This window comes from Panulirus ornatus, chromosome 73 (assembly GCF_036320965.1).
Source record: "Panulirus ornatus isolate Po-2019 chromosome 73, ASM3632096v1, whole genome shotgun sequence".
NCBI lineage: Eukaryota > Metazoa > Arthropoda > Malacostraca > Decapoda > Palinuridae > Panulirus > Panulirus ornatus.
In genome coordinates, this window is record NC_092296.1 from 2,070,001 (window position 1) to 2,080,000 (window position 10,000).

Genomic DNA, 10,000 nt, shown 5'->3' on the forward strand with positions numbered 1-10,000 from the left:
GTGCTTCACAATAGCTATATATATATATATATATATATATATATATATATATATATATATATATATATATATATATATATCCCTGGGGATAGGGGAGAAAGAATACTTCCTACGTATTCCCTGCGCGACGTCGAAGGCGACTAAAAGGGGAAGGATCGGGGGGGCTGGAAATCCTCCCCTATCCTATTTTGACTTTTCCAAAAGAAGGAACAGAGAAGGGGGCCCAAGCGAGGATACTCCCTCTAAGGCTCAGTCGTCTGATCTTAATCCTACCTCGGTAACTACGTCTTAGCAGTTTGAATTTCAAGTTGGTTACGAGGTGTTACTTCCGCTTGGTTTCCCCACAAGTGAAAGTTTGGACAGCTCTCATCATGGTTAGGTCAGGTAAGGACTTAACCCCCCCTTACAACCCAATATGGCTTAACCTGTGGATGATCAAGACACAGTGGAGTATCTACCGCTACTTTAGGCGAAGGAGAATGCTATACGGCACATCCCGAAGAAGAGGACGACGATGATAGGCGTCTCACACACACGCGGGAGGCACGAACGGTGAGGTCATGATGGGAAGCCAAAGGGTCGTGTCGTCGTGTTCGAAGGAAGGGGGTACATCCCACACCCAACCCCACCCCTGTCGTGCATGATATGCCACAATTCATGACACGACACTCTTGTCACACACACACACACACACACACACACACACACACACACGTGCCTCCCTATACCAGCTAGACTGGTGTGTGCACCCGGAGTTGAGTTTCAATGCGAGGGCTAGGCTACCAACAAAGCTAACATTACCAACGAACATGCTGGGCTACCAGCACTACCATGCTACCAATTGCTAGGCTACCAGCACTACCATGCTACCACATGCTAGGCTACCAGCACTACCATGCTACCAATTGCTAGGCTACCAGCACTACCATGCTACCACATGCTAGGCTACCAGCACTACCATGCTACCAATTGCTAGGCTACCAGCACTACCATGCTACCAAATGCTAGGTTGCCAATGCTACCAATTGCTAGGCTACCAGCACTACCATGCTACCAAATGCTAGGTTGCCAATGCTACCAATTGCTAGGCTACCAGAACTACCATGCTACCAAATGCTAGGCTACCAGTGCTACCAATTGCTACGCTACTCAACCCTACCCACTGGGCTACTTACGCCATCAAGTTCAATTACCAATTACTAGCTGGTTACCAAGTTAAATTGCCAGCTAAAGTTTAGTTTCAGCTTCACTTGTTCAGTGAAACGTCCGATGCTCTTAACAAGTAAACGTCGAAATTCCAATAACATCTGTCTAATTACGTCGCGCTAACAAGTCCTATTCATTCCTTGGTGAAGGGCGTAGGTGTTACGAGATAAGAGTCAAAAGCGTCTCTTTCTCTGAACCAGAACTCGAAACAATGGAGTTGCGAGTCTGACGTAACCATTACAACCTAACCCGTTGGGTTCGGCTGTAAGACCTTCGAGTACGACAATGTGCGACCGTTGGGTACGATGCATGCCCTTAAGGGCCTTTGAGATGACCCTTGGAGATCTGGTCAAAGGCCAGGAAATGATATCCATGGATCATACCGCAGCGCCCAAGGGTGTAACATTTATGACCTTAAACCTTTACATCTTTAAGAAGCTTAGAAAACACGTCACAGATCGCGCAAATGATACGCATTTTGATTGCTCACTTGGAAACAAAATGGACTCGTTCTACCCAAGTGAACCCAGAGACAAAACAACTCATTCAACCAGCAACACGGTGTATATATATATATATATATATATATATATATATATATATATATATATATATATATATATATATATATATATACTGGTCAGCCATCGTTACAGCAGTAGGTGAAGTACTTCGAGGGAAAGGACAGCAATCATATGCTGACGTTAATTTGAGGCCAAACATTCAGCCATGCGCTCCAGCTGGCGAGTATTGAATTAGTCCATCACCAGAAAAATCTCCCGTTTTTTGCCCTCTCACTTGTTGAAGATGAAACGCGAAATATTCTAATCAACTAAAATGAATTAGAAACCCTAGCAGGACCGTTAACACATCAGTACTAAGTTCCATTATAATAAGACTTTTGAAAACGAAATGTGTGCGGTAGAACATGGTAAGCGTTAAGAGGAAAGGAGAGAGGGAAAACGGAATGCGGTCAGTGGGGAAAGCTATAACGGGAGTAGAAAATCAGAAGCGGTTCATAACAGAACCCTGGGGGGGAGGTAGTATGGGGTAGATGATGCAAAATACCTGTGCGAACCACTGGTGAGGAAGAAGAATGTGTGTGCGCGTGGGGTGTGGGGTTCGGGTGGTGTACCGGGGTGCGAACCCTGTGGCCCAGGTGCAATAATAGCCCTCCGCCTCACCAGCAGGAGCCCAAAGAGCTGTGCCAAACCCCACCCTAAACGCTGCCAAAACCACACACCACCTCGGGCTCCCGCATCATGCAACGGTACGACGGAGTTTTACGGTTACCAGCGTCAGGCAAAGACATGCATACGGCGGGGAGGAGGGGGTAGGGGGGGGGATGGGGCCATGGGATGAAAAAAAGAAAAAAAAAACGCACACAAGAACAGAGTAACCAACACATTTGCTGCCGACAACAGTGGGAAAGAAAGTGCTGTGCCACTTGTCTTCGCCGATGTACGATGACCTCGAAAATCTGCTGTGTTAACCTACGACCTTCGCCTTTCACACCCGTCGCTTCTGACGTCAGGGAGACTACCATGGACACTCAACACGTTTTCATAAAAGATTTGAAAAAAAAAAAATAGTAATAATAATAATAATAATGCTAGAGCAGCAGCGACACCATAATACAACAGAGCTTACCTTACTGGTGTAGGGCGGCGGCAGCAGCAGCTGACCAAAAGCCACCTCTGCTGGCATTTTCCCTCTCCTTCCTTCCTCTATGTAGTGTTGCCTCCTCACGCCGATCAACCCGTCATGCCAAACGGATGAATGACCAATGCGGCGCGACTTTTCGTGAAAACCACGCGAGTGTGACGCACAACTGCGCATGAGACAATTCACTTGTCTCAAGGCGATGTACGATAATAACCTCCCTCAAAGAAGAAAAACAAATCCCGCTGGGCAACCTATGACCTTCGCTTTCCAAAGATACTTTCTGCATCACGTCACAGACACACACACACACACACACACACACTCACCGTAACATAAGTCCTAGAACATGAAAAAGAAAAACTCATCATCGTCAAAACAAAAGAGGAATAAAAGAGGTGAATTATCTTACCTTATCGCAGCGTTGTGGCAGCGGATGACGAAGTCGTTCCCCTCTCAACAATTTCTAACGTCTGTGCGGGCGCTGTGCAAGCAGCAGCTGCTGTCCTTGTAGGCCTCAGAGGTTCATCGTTGCGCTGGGAGACTTTGCTTCCCCCCTTTCCAAGAGGAGAAAGGGTGCCCCAGAGGGTGGGGGAAAGAGAGGAGGGGAGATGAAGACGAAGACGAAGAGGAGGAGGGCGGGGTAGTTACTCCAAGGCTGTTTACCCAACGCCCCCGCACTGATCTAGCCCATTTTGCTCGCCTTCACAACGAGACTGAGGGCGACATCGCTCATATTCCTCCAGTGGCGGTGTCCATGCGAGTCTATTTATCACCGGGTGTACTCCAAACGCGAGGGAGGGAGGGAGGGGCGCGCGCGAGCGTTTGAGTGCGTGTGTGTGTGTGTGTGTGTGTGGCGGGTATATCTATGAGCCTAGGCTTCCTTCGCAGGGCGAGGCCGACGCTGGATCACTCACACACTCAGCGCTGGACGCCGACGGAGGAGGAGGAGGAGGAATCACCTGTACCACGACTGACCGTAGTCACATCCACGGTCTGGTGAAGCACTGTACTGTGGGCACTGCTGGTCTAATCAGAGAGATACTCGGGGTGACACAAATTATCTTCCGATATTGGATCAAGGTCAAATATCTTTCCTCTCTTTTTTTTTTCTTTTCCCCAGCAATGCACATTCACTCACGTATTACGCGCTCGTTTTCAAACATAGTATCACGGTATATTTGCAGAGATGGAAACCTGAAAAGTAAATACATATGAATAAACGCCATCAAAACATCACTAAAATACATCAAGATACATCTACGATACTAATACACAAGGGATCGTAAATTCCTACGATAATTACGACGGAGCTATCGTGATTCTCACAATCGTGTACAGCATGGGTTAAGAATTCCAGACCAAAATACATCCATATCAATTCTCACAGTTGTGTCGAAATTCGCGGACTTAATGCAACACAATACAAAAAGAAAAAAAAATACTTATATTACAGTCATCGATTCTCAAGGTGTAAACAATCGTGTCCCAACCTCAACCCCGGAACTGCAAAACTTGTTTTCACTTTCAGTAAGTCAATCTTTCCCTCACCACAACAAATTCCCAGTGATATTCTGTCATCATGAACCCCTTTATCTACCGTTATACCCGGGACGGCCCACATCAAGGCTGGGCCCTAACTGAAATACAGAGACGTTAATGAAAGGGAAAAAGGGAGTTTAATGAAAGGAAAAAAGAAGAGACAAGGGAACGAATTTACGAACGTTGGAGGAGGGGAGAAAAACCTGTGTTTTAAAATCTACCAGGTCATAGTTATTGGGAAAGACATGAGAGGGTAGAGAGTTCCAAAGCTTCGAGGTGTAGGGAAAGAAACAGTTATCAAAACGGCCCACCCTTGAGTTGCCAACGACTACAGAATAATCACGTGATGCAGCACCTTGCCGAGTATTGTATGGTTTAGCTAGCGGTGGGGGGCACACAAGCAGCCAGCTCTCGGGTGCAAAAACCAAAGTAATACCTATAGAAGAGGGAAAGTCAACCAACACGTAGGGCAAGCTGGTCATGCTTTGAAGTTAGCCTGGGACAGTTCATAAGTCGGACCGCTTTCAACTTAACTCTGTCAAGTAAGGACACAAAGCTAGAACCACCCCAGATGTGAGAACAGTACTCTCTCTCTCTCTCTCTCTCTCTCTCTCTCTCTCTCTCTCTCTCTCTCTCTCTCTCTCTTTAATTTTCCAAAAGAAAATTAACGATGTTACACAGAAATATGTCTAAGTATGTCTAGATCCACACCTGATGTGTTGACCTGTATCAAAATGTGTAGCCGGCCGATTATCAAGGTCAGCACTGCTAGTCGGTCAGTGTTATCAAGGTCAGCACTGCTCGTTGGTCAGTGTTATCAAGGTCAGCACTGCTCGTTGGTCAGTGTTATCAAGGTCAGCACTGTTCGTTGGTCAGTGTTATCAAGGTCAGCACTGCTCGTTGGTCAGTGTTATCAAGGTCAGCACTGCTCGTTGGTCAGTGTTATCAAGGTCAGCACTGCTCGTTGGTCAGTGTTATCAAGGTCAGCACTGTTCGTTGGTCAGTGTTATCAAGGTCAGCACTGCTCGTTGGTCAGTGTTATCAAGGTCAGCACTGCTCGTTGGTCAGTGTTATCAAGGTCAGCACTGTTCGTTGGTCAGTGTTATCAAGGTCAGCACTGCTCGTTGGTCAGTGTTATCAAGGTCAGCACTGCTCGTTGGTCAGTGTTATCAAGGTCAGCACTGCTCGTTGGTCAGTGTTATCAAGGTCAGCACTGCTACTTGGTCAGTGTTATCAAGGTCAGTAGTAGTCCTTCCTGGTGGCATATTACGTACACTGTAATTCTGAGTGCAGGCTTGTACTTGATGTATGGCACAATGGTCAAAGGTCAAACGTTACGTGATACGCGTTATAACGGCTGTTTCACCGTAATGACGTGGTCTCAGTATGGGGGCGGGGGGGCGCGGGGAGAAGAACTACTTAACCGCTCGTTAAGCTTGAGTCAGGCATAACGAGCGAGTGGAAAATACTCATAAACTCACGTTCGGCATCGCTTAACAACACTGGCCACTTGAGGGGGTACATCATGCCCAAGTTATAACTTAAGTTAGGGTAGACAAATGGTATGATACTATCGTCGCCTGTACTCATAAAAACTCCAAAGGTGTCTACGCACGATTATATCTATCTACCGCCACCCCACCCCCCCGACTACGTCAGGTCGAGTTAGACGCAACTACGGAAAGAGTTTACGACATGACGGCTACCGCTGGGGTACGTTTACGTATTAACAGATCACCATTACGTAACTTGGGTCCGCCAAGACGACCGACACATCAAGCGAACCCCACAGCTCCCGTCCATCTACCCACCCTGTTGCCTAGTCGAAAAGGGTACACCTCACCTCCTCCACCTCCTCCACCTCCCACTCCTAATGTACGTACAAAAGCGGAGCATAGAAATGGTTGAGCCAAATCGAGCACTCAACTTTCCATCTCGCGTTTGCCCATTCTGATAATACCACTAGTCCAAGCGTCCAAAAGTTCAAAAACTGACAGTGGCAGGAGGTGAATGTATTCATTAACTTCAACTCTTAATCATACGATATATATATTCTGGTTCCACATGATTCGTAAATAAACTGTCTAAATATTACTCATAATGACACTGCGCAAGTACGGAAGTTACCCCTTGATGACACGTATATACGTAAACAACCCACTGGTCGTTATCTGTGATGTAAACGAGCCACTGGCCACTGTGGTATACACAATGTTGTAATTAGATCATAGCAGTAATCACAGGATATGGGATTATGATCCTTAAGTCACAATGACCTTCAATGACACTAGGTTACAGTAGTTTAGCCCCTCGCACCTGCCGAGTGTAGAACATGGGATGTCAAACATCAGCTCTGTAGCAGGAACGTCTCCCTCCCTCACTCACTCACTCGCCCACCACAAGCAGAATGTCAATTGGTCATTTCTCCCGGGGCAGTAATTGTCTTAGACCACACGTATCGTGGAATACACATAAAAAGAGGAACACCCATCGTGGGTGCCAACTGTGATTACGTAGGGCAATGCATGACGTCATTCGCTTATAATGAACACCTAGTGACACACCACACACACACACACATACAACACTCACTTTAAATCTCCTTACACAATATGCATCAGTGATATTGCATCATTGTGCATGATCCTTACTTATAATAAAGTGCACCAGGCCAGACCAACCAAGTAGCATTTAACACTTCACCATCATCACACTTCTTCACACACACACACACACACACTTCCCCACCCCCTCCCCAACCTCCTCCTCTGGTGTTGGCTAAATGGTTCTTGAGAGGCACTGGTTCCTGTCACAGCCACATAAGTCCCACTAAGACATCATCTCTGACATGACACCCTCCTTCGAAAATCTTTTCCCGCGCTACAGGAATTCGTACCACTTAACACCTTCAGTAGCTCAGCTCAGCTTGACAACTGGCGAAGAAGGCATTCACGACCACAAAGACATCCACACTCAAATTACCTATAAGGTGCCATGAAAAACCAGGGATCCATCTCAAAGTATCAAGTAATTTTTCTATTCCGTTGTGGACATGCAAACAGCCGCACGGCTGTTTCTAAACCTTCCACAGAAAATGGAGAACCTTCTCAATTTCATCCCTAAATCGTTATTGAACTTACAAACGGTCTTGAACAGCAATATATTTAATATACCTTGGCTGAATTCACCTCCTCGTGCTATCCATCTTGCGCTGAAGGACTGGGCATAAGAATTCACGATAGCCCTATGCAACTAGGATTTCATATTATCATTCTTATCTATATTTATCATACTTAACCACTATCTCCCGCGTTAGCGAGGTAGCGCAAGGAAACAGACGAAAGAATGGCCCAACCCACCCACATACACATGTATATACATAAACGCCCACACACGCACATATACATACCTATACATTTCAACGTATACATACACAGACATATACATATATACACATGTACATATGCTTGCTGCCTTCATCAAGCATATATATATATACATATATATATATATATATATATATATATATATATATATATATATATATATATATATATATAATATATATACACAATAGTAAAGATTTGAATAGGGAACACTAGTCGCCAGCGAGGTACACGGCCTTCGTAACACGGTCAAAGTTAACAAAGTTTATCGTAACAAAAGCGTGAAATGAATTCCGGGGTTCGAACCCTTCGCTCCCCGTAAACTCACAATAACTGTTGACAGTAATGCAACGGCACTTTTACAGTTGAAGGCACTCTGTTAACAGTAATGGGTTGAAGGCACCCTCTTAACAGTAACGGGCTGAAGGCACCCTGTTAACAGTAAAAGGGTTTTACCCTACATACTTCCAAACCGTTCAATCCCTTGGTTTAACCATTTCTTAGGAACGTTTTCCCCTTACTTCATGCCACGATTGGAAAAATCCGACGAAAGACGATGCCCCCAAATGCGGATACACACTACACCATCACTCCTTTAATTCTTTCTTCTCACCTCACTCCCTCATCTCCTGTGTATCGTCTCCTAACGTCTCTCTCTCTCTCTCTCTCTCTCTCTCTCTCTCTCTCTCTCTCTCTCTCTCTCTCTCTCTCTCTCTCTCTCTCGTCTTCTCTCGTAAGTTTGTTCTCTCTGCGCCAATCTCTCTTTGTCGTACCGGTCTCGCCTGTGAACTGTCACTAGGTCTTAAAAGGTCACAAGGTGTTTGTACACCGGGCGATTTTGATACGAAATAAATATAAAAAATATGGGTTGCAGAGAATTCCCGTGCCACGTTTTTTGTTGTTTTCCTGTAAATATTCTACGTTAGTTCACAATGACCCGGAGTGCTTTTAATACATTTCAATTATTATTTTGTGACATTCTCTGTCATTTGAAAGGTTGTCACTCATTTTGTACCGTAAAAATACTCCTAAAAATGCAATTTATTCTTTTAGCGTATCCTATGTCACTGAGTATTATCTATCGTAACGTAAATACATAACTGGTATCGTAAAGTTACGCTCCTAAACGATGTCCATCGAAATGTTACGTCTAGCGTGCTGTAACGCCGTCACTAAATCTGCATCGTAAAATTACTTCACTAAATAGTCTATAGTAACTTTAAGCCACTGAAGACGGTGTGTCGTAACGTTACGTCGCCTTCCCACTAATTACGTCGGGAAACGTTAAATCTGGAGAGGGTGACTGTTTCTTGCGACGCTACGCAACGATTCTAGTTTATATCAAATTCTGAACGATGGTGCGACCATTCAGTAAGACGGTGCGACCCTTGAGCACGACGGTGCGACCATTCAGTACGACAGTGCGGCCCTTGAGCACGACGGTGCGACCCTTGAGCACGAAGGTACGACCCGTGAGTACGACGGTACGATCATTCAGTACGACGGTACGACTCTTGAGTACGATGGTACGACCCTTTAGCATGACAATATAACACTTCTATGGTGACCTGGCCTTACACCACCAAGTCCCTGGAGGGGGTCAGGTCAAAGGTCAGGCCATCGTACGCAAGGGTCGTACTGTCGATATAATCACATGAACCAAACCACTCCAACAAAAAATTACAGAATCTAAATTTCGTTAACTTCAAATTACGCGTTTGTGTGTGTGTGTGTGTGTGTGTGTGTGTGTGTGTGTGTGTGTGTGTGTGTCTCGATACATAGAAACGAAAATATGGATCACATCCAAAACGTAGACTTAATCACAATAAAAGCATTAATGTTACAGAAATCACGTCTTCCGAATGATAAAGTTATATTGATAACATTAAAGATTAAAAAAAACAACACTGAGGACAGATAAGGCTAGGGAGGAGAGAGAGAGAGAGAGAGAGAGAGAGAGAGAGAGAGAGAGAGAGAGAGAGAGAGAGAGAGAGAGACTTCATCTCCGTTTATATGGGTAGCTCAAGTTGCGATCAGTCTACACTCCGCTCGCCCGCCCGCCCGCCAGCCCGCGCGCGCTGGGGAGGGAGTTCTCCTCTCTCTCTCTCTCTCTCTCTCTCTCTCTCTCTCTCTCTCTCTCTCTCTCTCTCTCTCTCAACGGATACCGAGTTCAAAGCGTACCGCAAATCCGGAAAATGGCCGGT

At 45.5% G+C, this 10,000-nt stretch overlaps 1 protein-coding gene across 3 annotated transcripts in view; it reads right to left on the reverse strand.

The window, feature by feature from the left end:
• LOC139748380 (uncharacterized) overlaps positions 1-10,000 on the reverse strand; it is a 130,841-nt gene that overhangs the window by 113,852 nt on the left and 6,989 nt on the right. For all 3 annotated transcript variants that reach the window (XM_071661496.1, XM_071661493.1, XM_071661494.1), the window contains exon 2: positions 3,281-4,065. The gene's annotated coding sequence lies outside the window, so the exon portion shown is untranslated. The remainder of the gene's footprint in view (positions 1-3,280; positions 4,066-10,000) is intronic.